This window comes from Pristiophorus japonicus, unplaced genomic scaffold, assembly GCF_044704955.1.
Source record: "Pristiophorus japonicus isolate sPriJap1 unplaced genomic scaffold, sPriJap1.hap1 HAP1_SCAFFOLD_47, whole genome shotgun sequence".
NCBI classification, from domain to species: domain Eukaryota; kingdom Metazoa; phylum Chordata; class Chondrichthyes; family Pristiophoridae; genus Pristiophorus; species Pristiophorus japonicus.
This window is the reverse complement of record NW_027254374.1, coordinates 745539-770817: the sequence shown is the minus strand read 5'-3', so window position 1 is coordinate 770817 and position 25279 is coordinate 745539. Positions and strand designations below refer to the sequence as shown.

Here is a 25279-nt window from a genome sequence, read left to right as displayed (position 1 = left end):
AATGGGGGAGCAGGTCCGAAGAGTCAAATCGACTACTCCTGCTCTTATTTCTTATGTTCTTTTGTTAACTGAATCCAGCCAGAGTCAGCACCCTCTGGGATTGAGCGGGAGGGAGGGGAACCAGTGAGTCTAGAACTGAACCCAGCCAGAGTCAGCACCTTCAGGGGAGGAGAGGGAGGGTAACCAGTGATTGTAGAACTGAACCCAGCCAGAGTCAGCATCTTCAGGGGAGGAGACGGACGGGAACCAGTGATTGTAGAACTGAACCCAGCCAGAGTCAGCACCTTCAGGGGAGGAGAGGGAGGGGAACCAGTGATTGTAGAACTGAACCCAGCCAGAGTCAGCATCTTCAGGGGAGGTGACGGAGGGGAACCAGTGATTGTAGAACTGAACCCAGCCAGAGTCAGCACCTTCAGGGGAGGAAAGGGAGGGGAACCAGTGAGTGTAGAACTGAACCCAGCCAGAGATGGTGATGATAATTAGGTGCATAGGACAAGCTGCCTTCAGACGTGCGATGTGTTTCAATTTCAGGACAAGGATGAGGAAGAGTGTATGGGGTGGGAATTTAAAGCTTTGGAGGAACAAGAGAGGAAAGAATTTTCCATAAAATCTTGAATTGTCTGTTCTGAATTTCTGTCCTGTACTTGCAGTAATGATTTTTGTAAACTCCTTTTCCAGGGTATCAGAAGGGGAGGATTTGCAGACGGGAAACACAAAACAAACATCACGTCAAGATCTGGTGGAATCGCTCGATTCATCAGGACCTGAATATCATCAGCCTTTGAATTTGGATGGAGAAAAGTTTGTCTGTTCTGTCTGTGGGAACAGATTTCAAACATCAGTGATCCTGGAAAAGCACGAGACAACACACCCGAGTGAGAGTGTTGCAGTGCACTGACTGTGGAAAAAGTTTTAACCAGATGCACTGCCTGAAAAAACATCACAGCTTTGACAGCGGGGAGAACCCGTACAAGTGTTCTGTGTGTGCACCAGGCTTCAACTGGTCGTCCAACCTGGAGAGACACAAGGAGACCCGCAGCATGGAGAAACCGAAGTTCCTCGGCGCTGTCACACTGGGGAGAGGCCGTTCAACTGCTCCGAGTGTGGGAAGTGATTCACTGCCTCATCCTACCTGATGAGACACCAGCGAGTTCACACTGGAGAGAGGCCGTTCACCTGCTCCGAGTGTGGGAAGGGATTCATTATATCATCCGACCTGCTGAGACACCAGCGAGTTCACACTGGGGAGAGGCCGTTCAGCTGCACCGAGTGTGGGAAGGAATTCACTACATCATCCCACCTTGTAACTCACCAGCGAGTTCACATTGGGGAGAGGCCATTCACCTGCTCTGTGTGTGGGAAGGGATACACTGTATCATCCTATCTGCTGACACAGCAGCGAGTTCACACTGGGAAGAGGCCATTCACCTGCACCGAGTGTGGGAAGGGATTCACTGCATCATCCCACCTTGTAACTCACCAGCGAGTTCACACTGGAGAGAGGCTGTTCACCTGCTCTGAGTGTGGGAAGGGATTCACTCTGACATCCCACCTGCTGATGCACCAGAGAGTTCACACTGGGGAGAGGCCGTTCACCTGCTCTGAGTGTGGGGAGAGATTCAATCAGTCATCCAACCTGCTGGTGCACCAGCGAGTTCACACTGGGGAGAGGCCATTCACCTGCTCTGAATGTGGGAAGGGATTCACTCAGTCATCGAACCTGCTGAGACACCAGCAAGTTCACACTGGGGAGAGGCTGTTCACCTGCTCTGAGTGTGGGAAGGGATTCACTCGGACATCTCACCTGCTGATGCACCAGCGAGTTCACACTGGGGAGAGGCCATTCACCTCGCCAAGTGTGGCAAGGGATTCACTCAGTCATCCACCCTGCTGACACAACGAGTTCACAAGTGACTGCAGGGTTTGGATTGTGCTGTTGTCTCAGACTGAATCGTATCCATTCTGACAGTTGGGCTTGCTTTCTGCTGATATTGATTCCTCCTATAACTGGGCTGGAGTTTAATATTCGCGTTATTTGCCCAATTAATCAACGGGAAAATGGTCAGAAACAAAATAACGCTGATTGTGTTTGCATCTATAATTCACCCTTTAAAAAACATAAGAAATAGGAGAAGATTAGGCCATTGGCCACTCGAACCTGCTCTGCCATTCAATAAGATCATGGCTGATCTGATCTTGGGTACAACAGCACTTCCCTGCCCGCCCTCCATAACCCTTCACTCTTTTATCGCTCAAAAATCTGGATATCTCCACCTTAAATATATTCAAGGACCCAGCCTCCACAGCTCTCGGGGTAGAGAATTCCAAAGATTTAGACCCTCAGAAGAAATTTCTCATCATTTCGGTTCTAAATCAAAGCTACACTAGGTTGATTGAGGGGATGAGGGGTTGACTTATGACGAAAGGTTAATTCGATTGAAATTCAGAAGAATGACAGGTGATCATATCGAACCATACAAGATTATGAGGGGGCATGACAAAGTGAATGCAGAGAGGATGTTTCCACTGATGGGGGAGACTAGAAATAGAGGGCATGATCTTCGAATAAGCGACCACCCATTTAAAACTGAATATGAGGAGAAATTTCTTCTCTGAGGGTTGTAAATCTGCGGAATTCACTGCGTCAGAGAGCAGTGGAAGCTGGTACATTGAATAAATTTAAGACAGAAATAGACAGTTTCTTAAACGATAAGGGGTTGTGGAGAGCAAGCAGGGAAGTGGAGCTGAGTCCATGATCAGATCAACCATGATCTTATTGAATGGCAAAGCAGGCTCGACGGGCCGTTTGGCCTACTCCTGTTCCTATTTCTGATCTTATGTAAATAGGCTACCCCTTATTCATAAACTATGACCCCTAGTTCTAGATTCCCCCACGAGTGGAAACATCCTCTCTGCATCTACCTTGTTGAGTCCCCTCAGTATCATATATTTCAATAGGATCACCTCTCATTCTTCTAAACGAGAATAGGCTCAACCTGCTCAACCTAACTTCATAAGTCAACCCCTTCATCTCAGGAATCAAACTAGTGAAGCTTCTCTGAACTGTCTCCAATGCAAGTCTATCCCTCCTTAAATACGGAGATCAAAACTGCATTCAGTACTCCAGGTGTGGCCTCACCAATACCCTGTACTGTTGTAGCAAGACTTCCCTGCTTTTATACTCCATCCCTCTTGCAATAAAGGCCAACATTTCTATTGGCTTTGTAATTACTTGCTGTACATGCACATTAACTTTTTCTGTTTCAAACATAAGGACACCCAGGTCCCTCTGCACTGCAGCATTTTGTAACACCTCTTCATTTCAGTAATAAATTGTTTTTTTTTCCTGCAATAGTGGATAACCTCACATTTTCCGACATTATACTCAATCTGCCAAATATTAATCCACTCACTTAGTTTGTCTACATCTCATTGCAGATTATTTGTGTCCTCTTCCAATTGCTTTCCTATCCATCTTTGTACCATCATCAAATTTGGCTACATTACGCTCTGTCCCTTCATCCAAATCATTAGTATAGATTGTAAATAGTTGAGGCCCATCCCTACGGCACGCCATGACTCACCATTTGCCAACCGGAAAATTGCCCATTTATCCCGACATTCTGTCTTCTGTTAGTTAACCAATCCTCTATTCGTGCTAATATATTACCCTCAAATCCGTGAACTTTTATCTTGTGCAGGTACATGGTACCTTATCGAATGCCTTCTAGAAATCTAAATACACTACATCCACTGGTTCTCTCTTATCAACCTTGCTCATTATATTCTCAAAGAACTCCAGCAAATTTGTCAAACGTGATTTCCCTTACATAAAACCATGCTGACTCTGCCTGACTGTATTATGATTTTCCAAATGCCCTGCTTACTAATGGAGTCCAACTTTTTCCCAACAACAGCAGTTAGGCTAACTAGTCTATAGTTTCCTCTTTTCTGTCTCCCTCATTTTTAAATAGCGATGTTACATTTGTGTTTTTCCAAACTTCTGGGACCCCTCCACAATCCAGGGAGTTTTTGCAGATTTCACCCAACGCATCCACTATCTCTGCAGCCACTTCTTTTAAGAGCCTAGGACGTAGGCTATCAGATCCAGGGAACTTCTCCAGCTTTGGTCCAGGGGACTTGTCCATCTTTAGTCCCATTATTTCACAGAGTACTTTTTCTTTCGTGTCAGTGATAGTTTTAAGTTTCCCCTTCCCGATAGCCCCTTGATTATATATTATTCGGATGTATTTAGTATCTTCTAAGTTGAAGACCAATACAAAATATCAGAAGGGTTTTATTCAAATACAGAAAGCTGCAACACCATGGAGCTAAACAATTGATGATAAAAATAATTGAATTTGCAAGTTGGTTTTGGATTTCTCTGAAACGGAGCTAGATGTGATGTGCCTTGAAATACCACCAGTAGATGACGCTGTCCCTCCGAAGAACTCAGACTGAGAGGAGTGTGACTGCCCCCGAGAGCAGGAGGAATGAGAGCAGATCAGGGTCAGACACTGAACATACTGCGCCCCATAGGGTTATCACACACTGCCCCCTCCCTGGGGCAGCTCAGGGTCAGACACTGAACATACCGCACCCCACAATGTCATCACACACTGCCCCCTCCCTGGGGCAGCTCAGGGTCAGACACTGAACATACTGCATCCCACAGGGACATCACACACTGCCCCTTCCCTGGGGTAGCTCAAGGTCAGACACTGAACATACTGCACCCAGCAGGGACATCACACACTGCCCCTTCCCTGCGGTAGCTCAAGGTCAGACACTGAATATACTGCACCCCACAGGGTTATCACACACTGCCCCCTCCCTGGGACAGCTCAGGGTCAGACACTGAACATACTGCACACTATAGGGACATCACACACTGCCCCCTCTCTGGGGTAGCTCAGGGTCAGACACTGAACATACTGCACCCCACAGGGACATCACACACTGTCCCCTCCCTGGGGCAGCTCAGGGTCAGAAACTGAACATACTGCACACCACAGGGTTATCACACTGCCCCCTCCCTGGGGTAGCTCAGGGACAGACACTGAACATACTGCACCCCACAGTGATATCACACACTGCCCCCTCCCTGGGGCAGCTCAGGGACAGACACTGAACATACTGCACAATATAGGGGCTGCGCGATCTGTACTGTTTCTGGGGGAGTCGCAGCTGGAGGGTCCGCAGACAGAAGGGGAACTTCTCCAAACATTCCGGTCATGAATCCTGAATCAGATTGAAGATGAATTCCCACATTCTGCGCTGCAGCCCGAGAAGCAACAGACACCACGTGGGACCTCACAGACCTTGGAGAAGCCCCCAGACCTGGGACACTGGGTCTCCACACGGGGGAGCGATCCCTCTGCACCGGCGCCCCCCCCCCCCCGGCAGATGCCAGAGCTTTAACCCACAGATCTGGGACACTGGTCTCTACAAGAGGGGAGCTTTGGCCGACAGAGCTGCGACACTGGGTCCAGACACGGGGCCAGCGATCCCTCTGCCCCCTCCCCCTGCCAGATCCCCCATGTTAGCTCCACTGTCACTGAGCTGCGGGGAGTTACATTTAGCCACAGCAGCTCTCCTCCCCTGAAGATGCTGACTCTGGCTGGGTGCAGAAATACAAAGCATTCATCTTCAATTCCCAGCATACTATCAGGAAATGTGCTCCACTTACCAGACACTCTACAGGACTGGAGCAGATAACGTCTCCCTCAATTGTCCCGGTCCCAGACTGACCCAGAACCAGACCGCTCCACCCCAGCCTCTCCTGTACCAGACTGAACTAGAACCACCCCCCCACCCTCACCCTTCCCTGTCCAGACTGAACAAGATTCCCTCTTCACCCTCGCCTGTTCAACACTGATCCAGAACCAGACCCCCCTCAGGTCCCTTGTCCCAGACTGATCCAGAACCAGATCTCCCCTCACCCTCCCTTGTCCCAGACTGAAGCAGAAGCCCATCACCCTCCCCTGTCCTGTCTTCCTAATCGTTTTTGCTAAGGTGCCGCACAAGCTGCTGCTCTAACAGATCTTGGCCTAGAACATAAGAAATAGGAGCAGGAGTAGGCCATTTGGTCCCTCGCACCTGCTCTGCCATTTAATAAGATCATGGCTGATCAGATCATGGACTCAGCTCCTCTTCCCTGCCCGCTCCCCGTAACCCTTTATTCCCTTATCGCTCAAAAATATGTCTATCTCCGCCTTAATTATATTCAATGACTCAGCCTTCACAGCTGTCTGGGGCAGAGAATTCCACAGATTTACAACCTTCTGAATGAAGAAATTTCTCCTCATCTCAGTTTTAAATGGGCGGCCCTTATGCTGAGACTATGCTCCTCGTTCTAGTTTTCCCTATGAGTGGAAATATCCTTTCCGCATTATGCTTGTCGAAGCCCCTCATTATCTTATACATTTCGATAAGATCACCACTCATCATTTTGAACTCCAATGACTACAGGCCCAACCTTTCTTCATGTCAACGCCCTCATCTCCGCAATCATCAGAGTGAACTTGCTCTGAACTGTCTCCAATGCAAGTATAACCTTCTTTAAATATGAAGATCAAAAATGAATGCAGTACTCTAGTTGTAGCCTCACTAATACCCTGTAAGGTTGTAGCAGGACTTCTCTGATTTTGTATTCCTTCCCCCTTGTAATAAAGGCCAACATTCTATTTGCTTTCTTGATTACTTGCTGTACCTGCATAATAACTTGTATGTCATGCTCAACAACCCAAAGGTCCCTCTGTACTACAGCATTTTGCAACGTTTCTCCCTTTAAATAATACTTTGCTTTACTGTTTTTTCTGCCGAAATGAATAACCTCACATTTTCCCACATTATACTCCCTTTACAGATTCTTTGTGCCCTCCTCACAATTTGCTTTTCCACCCATCTTTGTATCATCAGAAAATTTGCCTACATTACACTTGGTTCCTTCATCCAAGTCATTAATAAACTTTGTAAATAGTTGAGGCCCATGCACCGATTCCTGCGGCACCCCATTAATTACTATTTGCCAACCGGGAAATTATCCATTTATCCCGACTCTCTGTTGTCTGTTAGTTAGCCAATCCTCTATCCATGCTAATATATTACCCCCAACTCCGTGAACTTTTATCTTGTGCAGGTAACCGCTTATGTGGCATCTTATCGAATGCCTTCTGAAGATCCTGCTCCAGAAATCAATAGGATCATGGCTGAACAGCCAAGATTCCAGGCGCGGTTTCTGACAAAGCTATCCAATGCTGGGCTCAGCAAGAGTAAGTAAAGTGTTCAAGGTTTAATCAAATAACATATTGGTTCCTTTCAGAGCCACCCACTCTATCTGTGAAAGGATTGCTTACTATTTGAAGAAACTGATCGATTGATCACAACCTTATCAGCGGTGCTTCAGTTGGTGACACTCTCGCTTCTGAGTTAGGTTGTGGTCAAGTCCCCACTCCAGGGACTTGAGCACAAAATCTCGGCTGACACACCAGTGCAGTGATGAGGGAGTGCTGTACTGTCGGAGGTGCTATCTATAGGAAGAGACATTAAACCGAGGCCCCGTCTGCTCTCTCAGGTGGACGTAATAGATCCCACGGCCACTATTTTGAAGAAGAGAAGATGAGTTATCCCCGGTATCCTGGCCAAAACTTATCCCTCGATCAACATAACACAACAGCTTATCTGGTCATTATCACATTGCTGTTTGTGGGAGCTTGCTGTGCGCGAAATGTCTGCCGACTTTCCGACATTACGAGTGTCTACTTCAAAAAGTACTTCATTGGCTGCAAAACACGTTCATAAGACCGATGGTGCTGAAAGGCACAATATAAATCCAAGTCTTTATTTCTCTGCTTAATTTTAAATCCCTCCGGTTGATAAGCTGGGAGTTTCCTGACCAGAAGTGACCCTCAATCGATCTCAGTTATAAACTGGTCAATGTCTGTTGAACATGTAAAAATGTAGATCGACAAACAGAACAGCGAGTTTGCTGTTCAGTTTATTCAATATAGACTAAAACAATAACGAACCTTCCTGGTAAGATTTTTGCCTGAGTGCAGAATAGGTGCAAAGTATAAATGAGGAAGGGTTGAAACTGATGACCTCATTCAAGAATTTGTGATTGTGGCAAGCAACAAATCTGATTGGATGTTTAAAGAGACCAACTAGAGAGAAATAGAGGCCACCCGCAGCCTGGCAACACTAACGTCCCATCACCTCATTGACAGTCGGAGTGGGTCCATGCGGCGCTTCAGAAGACAGGCTGAAACGGCAAAGTCACTGATTCGCTCTCAAGTGCTTCCCGATCAAAAATAGCTACAGAACAATGGATATTGACAAGCGGCCAATGAACCAATCACAATCATTGCCATCCATCCCTCATTAGCATAGGGCTGTGGGCGGAGTGCGGGGCTGCCCATATAATGCGGGCTCGGAGCAGAGTTTCCCCAAATCTGCGCCGGACTGAATCAGCCGATAGCTGACGGAAAGTGAACAGTTACCGCCAAGAAAGTCATCAAGAAAACATCACCGAAGGGCGGCAAGAAGCGCAGAAAGTGGAGGAAGGAGAGTTACTCCATCTAAATCTACAAAGTGATGAAGCAGGTTCAACCCGACACCGGCATCTCCTCCAAGGCCATGGGCATCATGAACTCGGTTGTGAACGATATTTTGGAGCGCATCGCGGGTGAGGCTTCCCGCCTGGCCCATTACAACAAGTGCCGCACCATCAGCTCCCGGGAGATCCAGACCGCCGTGCGCCTGCTGCTGCCCGGGGAGCTGGCCAAGCGCCGTGTCGGAAGGGACAAAGGTGGTGACCAAGTGCACCAGCTCCAAGTAAAACTGCGCGCTGTCCTGGGAGAGCAAACCCAAACACAACGGCTCTTTTAAGAGCCATCCACAGCCTCTCTGAAAGAGCTGCACAAACCCATCAACCTTTAGACTAACATCACTAATTATTTCCTGAACAAGTGGGTGAAAACTTTTGCAGTTCCAGCTGTAGATTTCGTTTTGAATTCTCCGACAAGCAGCTTCATTGTCTGGTTCGACCTCAGTGTCGCTGGAATTACCCGCCCACAAACTACAAACACGGTCCCTGGTCGCTCTTTCCCTTTGCTCTCAGACCCGTTCATGTACACCGCCTGCCGAATTAAAAGTTTGTTTAGGGGCTGAGACTCAGATTTCAGTCACACATTCTCTCTCGCAAGCCCTTTTCAACTTTATTTTTCAATTCCTGTTGCGGGTCAGTCCGTTTATTAACCCGACACTCCCCGCAGTGTAACAACACAGAATGGGAGTTCTCACAGAGAACAGAACCGGGGCATTCTGTCCCTCTTCTCCTTTCGCAGAGCGAATCCCAGTTCTGGTCTCACTGCCGCCTCTGCGGTGGATCGATCGATAATCTATGAAACCCAACTTTGACAAAGATTGAATTGGAATGTGTCTCGTTACAGAATCAGTGGAGATTGATTATCGCCCATTACAGACAGTTTGAAACAGTACCCGAATTTAATGCTGATTGTAACAGTTTGGAACTTGCAAGGGAAAAATAGAATCAGAGAAAAGGAATTAAAACGTGTTGGCAAATCTTTGACTAATGGTAAATTTATTAACATAATCCGCTATTTTAAAAATTCTTGCTGGAGTTTTTGAATTAATTTCCGCCTAACTTTGATTGGCGGGCAAAACAGACTGTGACCCATGAAATTCACCACAGAGCGACCAATCACATGTTCACTCCTTGCATTCCTCCAGAAGGTACACGAAAGGCAGATGTGGGCAGTTTCTCATTTTTTCTCTGAACGTGTGGATTGTGGAAATGTCTGGAAGAGCACCATGTAGTGAAAAACACCTGTGCTGTGCAATGTATAATGACATTTTCTGAACTGTTTAATAACTTGGAAAGAAATGTAAATGTATCGTCACCCGTTCGGATTACTGCTTTCATCTGCATAGTGCTACATGTAACGTGCTTCATGATCGGTATTGAAATGTATCCTGGAATGTACTATAAAGCTGTTCTTATCTGCTCCATGTAACATCCTTCTGGGTACAGTGCTACATGTAAGGTGATTGCGGATTCTACTAAAGTGTACCTTGGAATGAAATGTACGCAAGTGTATTGTATGGAACTGCTGTCAGCATCCAAATTATTTGTATGTAATTGTTGACCGCATCCAAATGTACTGAGCTATTTTCCAATGCATCGTGAACATTTTACATGAATAAAGTATATTTTTTGAAACAATAAAAAGAGGAAAAACCGGCAGCAAAGCTCGGGCCAAGGCCAAGTCTCGCTCCTCTGGGGCCGGACTGCAATTCCCTGTGGGCCGTGTTCACAGGCTCCTGCGGAAGGCGAACTACACTGAGCGTGTGGGTGCCGGAGCCCCGGTCTACATGGCTGCTGTGCTCGAGTATCTGACCGGCTGATATCCTGGTGCTGGCCGGCAACGCGGATCGCGACATTAAGAAGATCCGCACCATCCCCAGACACCTGCAGCTGGCTATCCGCAACGACCAGGAGCTCAACAAGCTACTGGGAAAGGTGACCATCGCTCAGGGCGGGGTGCTGCCAAATATCCAGGCTGTGTTGCTGCCCAAGAAAACCATCAGTGTGTCCAAGAGCAAGTAAAGCGGACAGGATTTAATCTAATAACAGAACGACTGTTTTCAGAGCCACCCTCAGTATCTGTGAAAGGGCTGGTTACTGTTCTATGGATCTCAGTTGTCCCAGTTCTAATTTAATATTAAATATCTGCAATTAACCTGGGAGTTTGCTGACAAGAAATGAGCCTCAGACATTCCCAGTCATTGAAGGTTGGCATGCAGGTACAGCAGGCGGTTAAGAAAGCAACCTTCATAGCGAGGGGATTAGAGTACAGGGGCAGGGAGGTGTTGCTACAGGTGTACAGGGCCTTGGTGAGGCCACACCTGGAGTATTGTGTACAGTTTTGGTCTCCTAACTTGAGGAAGGTCATTCTTGCTATTGAGGGAGTGCAGCGAAGATTCACCAGACTGATTCCCGGGATGGTGGGACTGACCTATCAAGAAAGACTGGATCAACTGGGCTTGTATTCACTGGAGTTGAGAAGAATGAGTGGGGACCTCATGGAAACGTTTAAAATTCTGACGGGTTTAGACAGGTTAGATGCAGGAAGAATGTTTCCAATGTTGGGAAAGTCCAGAACCAGGGGTCACAGTCTGAGGATAAGGGGTAAGCCATTTAGGACCGAGATGAGGAGAAACTTCTTCACCCAGAGAGTGGTGAACCTGTGGAATTCTCTACCACAGAAAGTAGTTGAGGCCAATTCACTAAATATATTCAAAAGGGAGTTAGATGAAGTACTTACTACTCGGGGGATCAAGGGTTATGGCGAGAAAGCAGGAAGGGGGTACTGAAGTTTCATGTTCAGCCATGAACTCATTGAATGGCGGTGCAGGCTAGAAGGGCTGAATGGCCTGCTCCTGAACCTATTTTCTATGTTTCTATGTTTCTATAAGCAGGATATTGGCGGAGGGGTGGTGCAGACACTGGGGAGGGGTGGGTGCAGCCAATTTTAACGAATCCCCAGTGATGATTGGATAATTTTCATTCTAGAAACATAGAAATATAGAAAATAGGTGCAGGAGTAAGCCATTCAGCCCTTCTTGCCTGCACCGCCATTCAATGAGTTCATGGCTGAACATGCACTTCAGTACCCCCTTCTTGCTTTCTCGCCACACCCCTTGATCCCCCTAGTAGTAAGGACTTCATCTATAGACTTCATCCGTCTGAGCCCGACCCCCGAACAGGGATTATTTGATTCTGGGATCAGATCTTTTCTGAGACGCGTGGGTGGCTCTGAGAAGAGCCTTTGGGTTCAGATGTTTACAAGTTGTCCTTTTTCTTTACTTTTTGGCCGCTGCTTTGTTGGTCTTTGCTGATTTGGGCGTGGCCTTGGCACTCGGTTTCTCCACCTTTTTGGCCACCTTCACTTTTGCGCCTGTGGCCTTCTTGGGGCTCTTGGGCTTCTTCGCTGCCGCCTTCTTCCCAGCCGGCGCTTTCGCTGTCTCTTATGCCGATTGCTTTGTTGCAGGTTACTTGGCTGCTGCTTTCTTCACCTCCATTTCCAATTCCCCTTGGGTTCCTCCTTTGCGACTTTGAAGGAGCCCGAGGCGCCCGTGCCCTTGATCTGCTTCAGGGAACCATTGGTCACATTCCTCTTGATACGGAACCTGATCTGGGACCCGCGCTTCTCCACATCGCCGCCTTCGGCCGCCAGAGCCTCCTTGATCGTGCCCAGGGCCATCCCCTTGCGATCGCTGCCATCGGCCACAACCTTGAGGATCTGTTCGCCCAACTTAGACACGCTGGCTTGGAGTGGGGAACCACAGCAGGGCAGCAGGGCGATCCTGTGACCGGGAAATCTTTGAATTTTACACAAGAGGGTCCCTGAAATCCGGCGATGAGAACGGACACACAAACACAGTGACATTGGTCGAACCCACCCGCCCCTTTAACACACACTCGCTCACACAATGTTGAAATCTGCACATTCACACACAAACTGTTCCCAGATTTATAGTTCCCAGCACAGGTTTACTTCTCTGCTCGGCTGTGCTGCCGATTCTCGGGTCAGTTGTAGTTTCCCAGCTCAGTAAACGTTAAACACTCTGAGGCCGGCGCTCCACACAGTGTCTGTTCCCAGATTCGAGGGCAGGAGCCAATCACAGCTCTGGCTGGCTTAACCCATAACTGCTTTAAGTTGGTATAGTGTCGAGGAGGAGACGACAGTCCGGAGTCGGAGGCCTATAAAAAGGTGCGAGTTCAGGAGTTCGGGCAGCTTGGAGGAGAAGGCCCAGCTTGTGCAGCTACAGGGAGAAGGAAAAAAAGGAGTATAAAGACACAGAAAGGAAACGTCACAGCCAAGGGGGTAAGTGATTGTTGAGTACTTTTTATTTTTTCTCTTCTATAACAGTGAGTAAACTTTAGCATTATTGTTGCCAATTTAAGTGTATCAAAGGGTTCAGTCATGGCAGGAGAGCTCGGTCACGTGATATGCTCCTCCTGTACCATGTGGGAACTCAGGAAAACTTCCAGCGTCCCTGACGACTATGTGTGCGGAAACTGTATCCGCATCCAGCTCCTGATGGTCCGCGTTGCGGAATTGGAGCTGAGGGTGGATTTACTCTGGAGCATCCACGATGCTGAGAATGACGTGAGTAGCATGTGTAGCGAGTTAGTCTTACAGCAGGTGAAGGGTCGACAACCAGATAGGGAATGGAAGACCAGCAGGAAGAGCAGTGCAAGGAAGGTAGTGCAGGGGTCCCCTGCGGTCATCCCCCTGCAAAACAGATGCACCACTTTGAGTAAAGTTGAGCGGGATGACTCATCAGGGGAGCAGCAACCAAGTTCATGGCACGCTGGCTGTCTCTGCTGCACAAGAGGGCAGGAAAAAGTGCGGGAGAGCGATAGTGATAGGGGATACAATTGTAAGGGGAATAGATATGCGTTTCTGCAGCCGCAACTGAGACTCCAGGATGATATGTTGCCTCCCTGGAGCAAGGGTCAAGGATGTCTTGGAGCGGGTGCAGAACATTCTGAAAAGGGAGGGTGAACAGCCAGTTGTCGTGGTGCACATTTGTACAAACGATATAGGTAGAAAAAGGGTTGAGGCCCTACGAGACGAATTTAAGGAGCAAGGAGCTAAATTAGTAATCTCGCGATTGCTACCAGTGCCACGTGCTAGTCAGAATAGGAATCGCAGGATAGCGCAGATGAATACGTGGCTTGAGCAGTGGTGCAGCAGGGAGTGATTCAAATTCCTGGGCATTGGAACCGGTTCTGGGGGAGTTGGGACCAGAACAAACCGGACGGTCTGCACCTGGGCAGGATCAGAACCAATGTCCTTGGGGGAGTGTTTGCTAGTGCTGTTGGGGAGGAGTTAATCTAATATGGCAGGGGGATAGGAACCAATGCAGGGAGACAGAGGGGAACAAAATTGAGACAGAAGCAAAAGACAGAAAGCAGATGAGTAAAAGTAGAGGGCAGAGAAATCCAAGGCAAAAAACAAAAAGGGCCACTGTACAGCAAAATTCTAAAGGGCCAAAGTGTAATAAAAAGGCAAGCATGAAAGCTCGGTGCCTCAATGCGAGGAGTATTCAGAACCCAGGAGAGGCTCTGAGCTAGTTAGAGTGGGTGAGAGCTCAGATGAACAGGACTCCAAGAATTAATGCAAAAGGCAGGAGACAACAGAGCAGAGTAGCACTGGGATAAGTGTAAACCACAAGGTGATAGGAAGGGACAATATGTATGAATATAAAGCGGCTGCAGGAGGGGTCAAAACTAAAAATCATGGTTGAAAAACTCGTATTAAAACACTCGACCTAAACACACGCAGCATTCGAAATAAAGTAAGTGAGTTGACGGCACAAATCATTACAAATGGGTATGATTTGGTGGCCATTACAGAAACGTGATTAAGGGTGGCCAAGACTGGGAATTAAACATACAGGGATATCTGACAATTCGGAAAGATAGACAAGAAAGAAAATGAGGTGGTGTAGCTCTGTTAATAAAGGATGATATCAGGGCAGTTGTGAGAGACGATATTAGCTCGAGTGAACAAAATGTTGAATCATTGTGGGTGTTGATTAGAGATAGTAAGGGGAAAAAGAACTGGTGGGCGAAGTTTATAGGCCCCCAAATAATAACTTCACGGTGGGTCGGGCAATAATCAAGGTAATAATGGAGGCATGTGAAAAAGGAACGGCAGTAAGAATGGGGCATTTTAACCGACATATCGATTGGTCAAATCAAATCGCACGGGGTAGCTTTGAGGAGGAATTCATAGAATGCATATGGGATTGATTCTTAGAACAGTATGTAACAGAACCTACAAGGGAGCAAGCTATCTTAGATTTGGTCCTGTGTAATGAGACAGGAATAATAAACGATCTCCTAGTAAAAGATCCTCTCGGAATGAGTGATCACAGTATTGTTGAATGTGTAATACAGATTGAGGGTGAGGAAGTACTGTCTCAAACGAACGTACTATGCTTAAACAAAGGGGACTACAGTGGGATGAGTGCAGAGTTGGCTAAAGTAGACTGGAACACAGACTAAACGGTGGCACAATTGAGGAACAGTGGAGGACTTTTAAGGAACTCTTTCATAGTGCTCACTAAAAATATATTCCTGTGAAAAAGAAGGGTGGTAAGAGAAGGGATAACCAGCAATGGATAACCAAGGAAATAAAGGAGAGTATCAAATTAAAAACCAATGCGTATCAGGTGGCCAAGGTTAGTGGGAAACTAGAGGATTGGGAAAATTTTAAACAACAGCAAAGAATAACTGAAAAAGCAATAAAGAAAGGAAAGATAGATTTCGAAGGAAAACTTGCGCAAAACATAAAAACAGATCGTAAAAGCTTTTACCGATCTATAAAATGGAAGAGAGTGACTAAAGTGAATGTTGGTTCCTTAGAAGTTGAGAAGGGGGATTTAATAATGGAAATGTGAAAATGGCTGAGACCTTAAACAATTATTTTGCTTCAGTTTTCACACTGGAAGACACAAAAACCATGCCAATAATTGCTGGTCACGGAAATGTGGGAAGGGAGGACCTTGAGACAATCACTATGACTAGGGGGGTAGTGCTGGACAGGCGAATGGGACTCAAGGTAGACAAGTCCCCTGGTCTTGATGAAATGCATCCCAGGATATTACAAGAGATGGCGGAAGTTATAGCAATTGCATTTGTTATAATCTACCAAAATTCTCTGGACTCTGGGGAAGTACCATTGGATTGAAAAACAGCTAATGTATTGCCTCTGTTTAAAAAAGCGGGCAGACAAAAGGCAGGTAACTATAGACCGGTTAGTTTAACATGTGTAGAGAGGAAAATGCTTGAAGCTTTCATTAAGTAAGAAATAGCAGGACATCTAGATAGGAAAAGTAAAATCAAGCAGACGCAACATGGATTCATTAAGGGGAAATCATGTTTAACTAATTTACTGGACATCTTTGAGGATAAAACGAGCATGGTGGATAGAGGTGTGCCGATGGATGTGGTGTATTTAGATTTCCAAAAGGCATTCGATAAGGTGCACACAAAAGGTTACTGCAGAAGATAAAGGTACGCGGAGTCAAAGGAAATGTATTAGCATGGATCGAGAATTGGCTGGCTAACAGAAAGCAGAGAGTCGGGATAAATGGTTCCTTTTCGGGTTCGAAATCAGTGGTTAGTGGTGTGTTACAGGGATCGATGCGGGTACCACAAATGTTTACAATATACATAGATGACCTGGAAGAGGGGACAGAGTGTATTGTAACAACATTTGCAGATGACACAAAGATTACTGGGAAAGTGGGTTGTGTAGAGGATACAGAGAGGCTGCAAAGAGATTAAGCAAATGGGCTAAGCTTTGGCAGATGGAATACAATGTCGGAAAATGTGAGGTCATCCACCTTGGAAAAAAAAACAGTAAAAGGGAATATTATTTGAATGGCGAGAAATTACAACATGCTGCGGTGCAGAGGGACCTGGGGGTCCTTGTGCATGAATCCCAAAAAGTTAATTTGCAGGTGCAGCAGGTAATCAGGAAGGCGAATGGAATGTTGGCCTTCATTGCGCGAGGGATGGAACACAAAAGCAGGGAGGTCCTGCTGCAACTGTACAGGGTATTTGTGAGGCCGCACCTGGAGTACTGAGGGCAGTTTTGGTCACTTTACTTCAGGAAGGATATACTAGCTTTGGAGGGGGTACAGAGACGATTCACTAGGCTGATTCTGGAGATGAGGGTGTTACCTTATGATGAGAGATTGAGTAGACTGGGTCTTTACTCGTTGGAGTTCAGAAGGATGAGGGGTGATCTTATAGAAACATTTAAAATAATGAAAGGGATAAACAAGATTGAGGCAGAGAGGTTGTTTCCTCTGGTCGGGGAGAATTGAACTCGGGGGCACAGCCTCAAAATACGGGGGAGCCAATTTAAAACCGAGTTGAGAAGGAATTTCTTCTCCCAGAGGGTTGTGAATCTGTTGAATTCTCTGCCCAAGGAAGCAATTGAGGCTAGCTCATTGAATGTATTCAAATCACAAATAGGTAGATTTTTAACCAATAAGGGAATTAAGGGTTACGGGGAGCGGGCGGTAAGTGGAGCTTCGTCCACGGCCAGATCAGTCATGATCTTGTTGAATGGCGGAGCAGGCTCGAGGGGCTCGATGGCCTACTCCTGTTCCAAATTCTTATGTTCTTATGTTCTTTTGTTCGAATTCAGAAATATGTTTGACGAACATGAAAGTACAGATGATGTGCACACCACCCCTGCAGCCTCTCTTTGTCTCTCTCTTCTCCGAAAATGAGGGACATTTGAATAACTGGTGTCCTATCCATCCCTTACTGCAAGATCCTACAAATCATCTGGGAGGACAGACGTACCAACGTGTCCTCGACCAGGCCAACATTCCCAGCATTTGAAGCACTGACCACACTTGACCAGCTCCGCTGGGCAGGCCACATTGTTCGCATTCCAGGCACAAGACTCCCAAAGCAAGTGCTCTACTCGGAACTCCTTCACAACAAATGAGCCAAAGGTGGGCAGAGGAAACATTACAAGGTCAACTTCAAAGCCTCCCTGATAAAGTGCAATATCCCCACTGACACCTGGCAGTCCCTGGCCAAAGACCGCCCTAAGTGAAGGAAGTGCATTTAGGAGGGCACTGAGCACCTCGAGTCTCATCTCTAAGAGCATGCAGAAATCAAGCACAGGCAGCAGAAAGAGCGTGCGGCAAAGCAATCCCACCCACCCTTACCCTCAACGACTATCTGTCCCATATGTGTCAGGGACTGTGGTTCTCGTGTTGGACTGTTCAGCCACCCAAGGACTCATTTCTAGAGTGGAAGCAAGTATTCCTCGATCCGAGGGACTGTCTATGATGGTGACATCCCATACTCAACACCCAGAGATGGCTATCATAGTGAGCGACAGAGAGACAGACAGACTATCTCTATCTCTGTCTGTGTCCCAAACAATGTCCCTATATTACATCAGGGATAGTACCACACATTCATGTATAGCACCAGCGGAAAAGTCAGAGAGACAGATACAGTATCAGTCTTACACATTGTATCAGTGTCTCTATATTACGCTCAGTAACAGTGCCACACCTTCACGTATTGCACCAGGGAGAGAAACAGAGACATTATCAGACTTGCACCTCCAACAGTGTTTCCACATCACGCTATAAACAGTATCCGCTTTCACAACCAGTACAAGAGAGAGCGGATAGCAACAGAGAGATGGAAGAGGCCTGAGCGAGAGACAAGATACTGCGGTGAGACACAGAAAGCCATGCACAGTATCAGCTCCAGACTGACCTCTGAAGTCCTGTTTTATGCTGAAAGTTCCCATTGGCGAGACAGAAGATGCAGTCTCTCCTCTCACTGATATTGTACCAGAGACAGACACATTATTAATCCCACACTGCAGGACAGTGTCAGAGTGAGAGCAACAATATAACACATTTAACCCTCGCTCGCCCGTTGTCATCTCTGCAATCTTGCAGCTCAGGGCCGTTCGCTATTACTCCCAGTGACCGAGTGTTTTACTCTAATTAACTCCTGCACGGTCCCAGCAAACACTCCCACTCCCTCATCCCTCCGATGTTGCTGCAGGATTTCTTTGTGAAGACGGGCTCATGGAGAGCAACACCCTGCACGGAATTATTCCAAATTGAGCATCTCCAAGGGAAAAGGCTCCAAGCTTTAATAATTCTCCGTCCTTCCCCCCAGGCCCAGTTCCTTTGCTCAGATTCTGATAAAAGTAAATGGGGAAAAGTGCACTTTGATTTTTACAGATTGAATTTGTGATGTTTGTAGCACTCAAATCACTGACTACACACGGTCTGGTGTTGTAGTAACTGCTGTGACCTTAGTCCTTTATTGTGTAACTCCAGAGTGCCTCCCAGGTGTGGTGGGCATCCTTTTATACTCTGTCTTGCAGGCACTTTCAGGTATCCCAGCACAGCGCCCTCTGTGGCGCACCATTGTACTTATACATTTAATGTATCTGGATACCACAAAACATTTCACCGCCGCCGCCCCTTCACGCCCCCCCCCCACCCCACGCCGCCAGTTCCAAAAACCATTGCTGGAAACCTCGACCTTATTTGTCCTGGTTGGTTTGTGAGTGTGAGTCCATGTCCATCCACTTTCCCCCCATGTGGAGATTATGCTTCCGATCCGGTGCAAGCATGTGGAATTTGCAGTCCTTACATGGGTGATGAAGTAACCTTCACCAGAAATCAGGTATACATAGACAGTAAATTTGTATGATTAGTTGTGCCGATGGTATGTCAAAAGGTTTCAGGTGCAATGAACAGTTATTTAATCCCAGCTCCACTGGGTGAGGTACGATGTCAGAGTACTGCCCCTTTTCGCCCGAGGTATGGGCTGCACTGAAACAGGGTATCACAACTGTCGCATTGCCTCTGTTCTCAGTAGTTGCCTTGGTGGCTCATCTGCAGCCGCTGAATCCTTGCATGAATCACGTAAAATCGAAAATCACATTGGCTCCTTAGGCATGTTAGTCACGGATCCATTAGCCCTTTTACTTGTATCTCGTGGTATTAACTATTTTCGTAAATGATTCATATCCATCATTTTAAACACAGTAACCATTCAGCATCAAAATATCACTTCTTATCCTAAATCACATCATCATACAACTCACATTACACATTTGGACTCGCTCTTGCCTAACAAAATTTTTTTATGGGCTCCGCCAACGGTGTAAGGCCCTTTAAAGGCTCCCGTGTGCATTTCCCTTTTAAGACGCCATCTTGTGATCCCCACGAGGCTTCACTTGGGCGCCGCCATTTTAGTTGTACTGCTTGCCTTTGTTCTTTGCAGAGCTCTGCTGCTATCTTCTTGAGCTCGCTAGCCTGTCATCTTACTCTCTGGTGTAGAAGCAATAACGAAGAAAGAAGGAAAGAAAACGGCCAAAACAATCCGATCTTGAATTTGGCTCTTTGAATTCGATCCATGTGATTGCTGCCGTATCCTCTGCTGTGGCTCCTGCATTTTCTCTGGCTCCTGCACCCACCCGAGTAATCGCATTCTCCCGAGTCGTATCTGCCGCCACAGTAGCCTCCGCCGCCGCTGTAGTCTCCGCTCCTGTCCCAGTGATTGCCGCCCCTGTCCTGGCCTCCACTTTAGCCGTGACCACCGCCCGACTCTTTATCTGCGAGGGCCCCCACGGACTTGTCGGCCATCGATGGACCTCCCATTCATTGTCCGCAGTGCATCGCCGGCTCGCACCTCAGCGATCGGCCCGCACTTGAAAAACTGCTCTTCCAGGGTCTGCTCGTCTGTGGAGGTTAAGGCTGCAGGATTGCTTGAGGTCAGGAGTTCTGACCTGCTGTCGTCTGTGTGGGGATTTAGACTGACAATGAACTGCTTCTTTCTCCTCCAGCTCGGTCGGCGCTGCTCTTTGGAAAGCCGGGGGACAACGATCTGTGGAGGAATGAAGTCTTCCCAGCTCCCAAGGACCTTCCCCATCCATCTTCTGCCGAGAAGTGTCGGCCCACCGCCTGCAATCACTCACAAAGGTAAACCGTACGTCTCGTCCCCGTGAGATACCTGCACCTCCGCTCTTCCAACAACAGGTATCAGTGCCTTGGTGTAGGTGCGCAGCTTCGCCATGACCTGGACCAGCTTGGGTCGTGCAGCTGGGTTGACCCACAGATTTTCATAAGTTTCCTGACTCATCAACGACGGACCCGATCCAGTATCCACTTCCATACTCACGGGGGCTCCGTTAATCTTGACTTCCATAATCACGGGGGCTGAATCGTCGGTACACGTATACAGTCCAAACAACGCCTCGTCTTCTTCTGCCTGCTCCTCGCTGGAAAATGGACCCTCTGCCATCTCCTCAGCCACACGGTGAGTCAGGTGTGTTTTGCACAAACGCTGCATGTGGCCTTTCGTCTGGTAGGTATTGCAAGTGTACTCCAGAAATCTGCACTGGTGAGCCTCATGGCTTCCTCCGCAGCGCCAGCTTGCTGCTGCTCGATTAGTCCCCCTTGGCGGAATCGGAGTTCCAGGAACCTGAGATCCATGTTCTCTGCCCTGGGCAGGGCCACGTTCTGCAGTTTTGTCTGTGGTGGGCGCTGTCCTGTGGATAGTACCTGCCGGGTTCGAAACTGTGTGGATCATCTGCTTGGTGCTGTAAGTTGAGGTTATAAACGCTCGGCTGATGGTGATGGCTTGCTTCAGGGTGACTTTAGGTTCAGTGGCTGGCAGCCTGTGAAGGAGATCCTCATGGCCAATCCCCATAACAAAAATGTCTCGCAACGCGTCGTCAAGGTATGTGCCAAAATCACACGCTGCCGTGAGTCTCCTGAGGTATGCAGCATACTGGGTGACATCCTGGTCCTCAGGTCTGCAGTGGTGGTAGAATTTGTGCCTGGCCGTGAGGATGCTCTTCTTCGGTTTAAGTTGGTCATGAATGAGTGCGACCAGCTCCTCATATGACTTATCCCTGGCCCTCTCGGTTGCCAGCAAATCCCTGATGCGATAGTAAACCTCATCGCCACAGCTGGAAAGTAATGTCATCTTTCACTTCTCTCTCAGTGCATCCGTGTTCCCCATCAGGCCGTTTGATGTGAAGTAGTACTCGAGCCTTTCCGTAAAGGCCTCCCATTCAATTCCCACCATAAAATCCTTTAACGAGCCCAGAGTAGAAATGGTTGCGTGAAATTCGACCGTGTCCTTGTCGCCGAGATGTTATGTATTGTCCAGCTGCATTAAATGTATAAGTACAATGGTGCGCCACAGAGGGCGCTGTGGTGGGAGACCTGAAAGTACCTGCAAGATAGAGTATTAAAGGCAGCCCACCACACCTGGGAGGCACTCTGGAGTTAAACAATAAAGGAATAGGATCACAGCAGTTACTACAACACCAGACTGAGTGGAGTCAGTGATTGAGTGCTACATACATCACAGAATTAATGCATAGAGCCGCGCATGCGCGGTTCAGCCCTGCCCACTGTGTCGATTTAAAGTGAGCCGGAGAGCATATATGCCCTCCCCTCCCCCAGCCCTGCCTGTAATCGCCATTCACTCAGTGAGCGGAAGAAGATGGTTTAAAACAGCCGGGAATGGAGACACCGTGACCCCGGGGTAAGGCAGCGAGCAGCAGCCTCCTTACAGCAGCGCAGCGCTTTGGGAGCGTGTCCACATATGGGCTCAGCGATCGGCACTGAATCCGGGGCGAGGTCAGGGGAAGTCTGGGGCTGTGTGTAAGAGGCGGAGTGGAGCAAGAACAAGTGTCAGTCCGTGGTGTGAGTGGAGGAAGGGAGAGGCCATTCACGGGCTGTGTATGGACAGTGTGTGTCCAGGGTAAGGGAGACAGAATGATCAGAATTTGCGACTTACAATTATTGCTGCTTTCTCTCTCCAAATCAGTCGTGAACATTCCTCGTTTTTTTCCATTGCGGGCTGTGTGTTAGAGGCAGATTGGAGCAGGAACTACTTCTGGAACATTATGTGAGTGCGAGAAGTGAGAGGCCATTCTCGGGCTGTGTGTCGTCAGTGTAAGGTAACAGAGAAAGTAAACCACCTCGCTCATTCAAATCATTGCTGCTTTCTTTTCCCAAATCAGTCGTGAATGTTCCTGATTCAGTTCCAATCTCACCGTGTCTGTTGTTCTTGGACAGGGAGCAGTAGAATCAGAGCTTGACAGTGAGGATGTGGGGAGTTTCACAAAGTGCATCTATTGCAGGTACCAGGAGAGTAGTGTGGGAGAAGATATTTTAAAGACGGGTTATATTGTTTCGGTGAGCTAAGTTCTCCAGAACCGTGTTGTTGGTGATCGAGAGATACATTGTCGCTCCCTCAGATACATCATATTCTCCCCCGCATCCATATCTTAGAATTAATAATGTTCTCGTATTATTATTCTCAGATCAAAATTCTTCAACCAGCCAGAACAAATGTGATCTTTCCTCCACCTGGAACACAAGGAACAGTGCAGGCAGCTCCTTCTCCCATACAGTAAGTAGATGATCACTCACAGAGCACAGAGACACAGAACTGACCTCAATCCTATTGTCACAGGCAGCAGAAGCTGTCAGTCCCACAGTGATCCGAAGTGGCAGAGTTACATTGTGAATCTTACAGCCACATGGAGCAGTGGAGTCAGATGATGTTTCACCATTGAAACAGATCACACTGACAGGTGCATTAAACACCCACACTCACTTGCCAGAAACTGGCAGGTAGAGCATAAAACGCACAATCATCAGAAAAAATGTCAAACAGGTAGTATAAACCAAACTTGCATATCAGAAGCTAATGGGTAGAGAGCAAAAGCCATATTCATGTTTCAGAATCTGACAGATTCAGTATTTAACCTCCGAACATACCAGAAGATGCCAGGTGCAGGATAAAACCCACATTCTCGTACCATAGACTGACTGATACAGTATACAACACACACCCACATATATGAAAGTGACAGTAACAGAATAAAATCCCCACTTACATACCGGAGAGTGACAGGTAAAGTGTAAATCCCATGTGTACATGTCAGAAAACTGAAAGGCAGTAAGTAAAATTGTTACTTGCATCGCAGAAACTGATAGGGGCAGAGTAAAACCCACACCCACAAATCAGAAAAATATATGTAGAAGTCAAAATCTTCACTCACATATCAGAGAATTACAGGTAAAAAATAAAATTGATTCTCACGTTAACATACCAGAGACGGGCAGATACAGAGTAAATTCCACACTCAGGAACTGACAGGTACTGTCTAAAACACACAATCAAGTAGCAGGAACAAACAGGTACAGATAAAATCCCAGACTAACATAACAGAAACTAAGAGGCACAGATTAAACCTCAACACACATATCAAAACAGATAGCAAGAGTTTCTATAGGTATATAAAAAGGAAAAGAGGGGCTAAAGTAAATGTTGGTCCCTTAGAGGACGAGAGCGGGGAAAAGTAAAGGGGAACATAGAAATGGCAGAAACTCTGAACAAATATTTTGCATCCATCTTTCGTCATCATACGCAGTCCCTCGGACTCGAGGAAGACTAGCTTCCACTGCCAAAGTGAGTTATTTGATGGCTGAACAGTCCGATACGAGAGCCTCAGACACTGTTACAGATGGGACAGACATTCGTCAAGGGAAGGGGTGGGTGGGGCTGGTTTGCCATGCGCTCCTTCCACTGCCTGCGCTTGACCTCTTCACGCTCTTTACATTGAGAATCGAAGAGCTCAACGCCCTCCCCGATGCACTCTCTTCCTTGCGCGGTCTTTGCCCAGGGTCACCCAGGTGTCAGTGGTGAAGTCACACTCTACCAGGGAGGCGTTGAGGATGTTCTTATAACGTTTCCGTTGCCCACCTTTGACTCGTTTACCATGAAGGAGCTCCGCATAAAGCATTTGCTTCAGGAGTCTCGTATCTGGCATGCGAACTTTGTGGCCTGCCCAGCGAAGCTGATCGAGTGTGGTCAGTGCTTCAATACTGGGGATAGTAGCCTGGTTGAGGACACTGATAGTGCGCCTGTCCTCCCAGGGGATTTGCAGAATCTTGCGGAGACTTCGTTGGTGATATACTTCCAGCGACTTGAGGTGCCTTCTATACATCGTCCATGCCTCAGATCCATACAGGAGGGCGGGTATTACTACAGCCCTGCAGACCATGAGCTTGGTGGTAGATTTAAGGGCCTGGTCTTCAAACACACTTTTCCTCAAATGGCCGAAGACTGCACTGGCGCACTGGAGGCGATGTTGAATCTCCACATCAATGTCTGCCTTTGTTGATGAGGCTCCCGAGATATAGCAAATGATCCACGTGGTCGAGGGCCGCGCTGTGTATCTTGATGATTGGAGGACAGTGCTGTGCGGCGGTGACAGGCTGGTGGAAGACCATTGTCTTCCGGATGTTAAGTTTAAGGCCGATGCTTTCATATGCCTCAGTGAATACACAGATTATATCCTGGAGTTCAGCCTCAATATGTGCGCAGACGCAGGAGTCGTCCATATACTGCAGCTCACGACAGAGGTTGGGGTGATCTTGGACCTGGCCTGGAGGCGGCATGTGTTAAGTAGCTTCCCACTGATTCTGTAGTTTATTTCCACTCCAGCGGGAAGCTTGTTTATTGTGAGGTGGAGCAGAGCGGTGAGCATGTCTTTATGGTAGAGGACACTAACTTTATTCCAATGGATAGTCAAGGGTCGAAAGGAGGGAGGAACTTACCGCAATCACAATCACAAAGGAGGTG

At 47.5% G+C, this 25279-nt stretch overlaps 1 pseudogene; it reads left to right on the top strand.

The window, feature by feature from the left end:
• The first annotated feature begins 920 nt into the window (after positions 1-920).
• On the top strand, positions 921-10630 carry LOC139252458 (histone H2A type 1-H-like; annotated as a pseudogene).
• The last annotated feature ends 14649 nt before the right edge of the window (positions 10631-25279 follow it).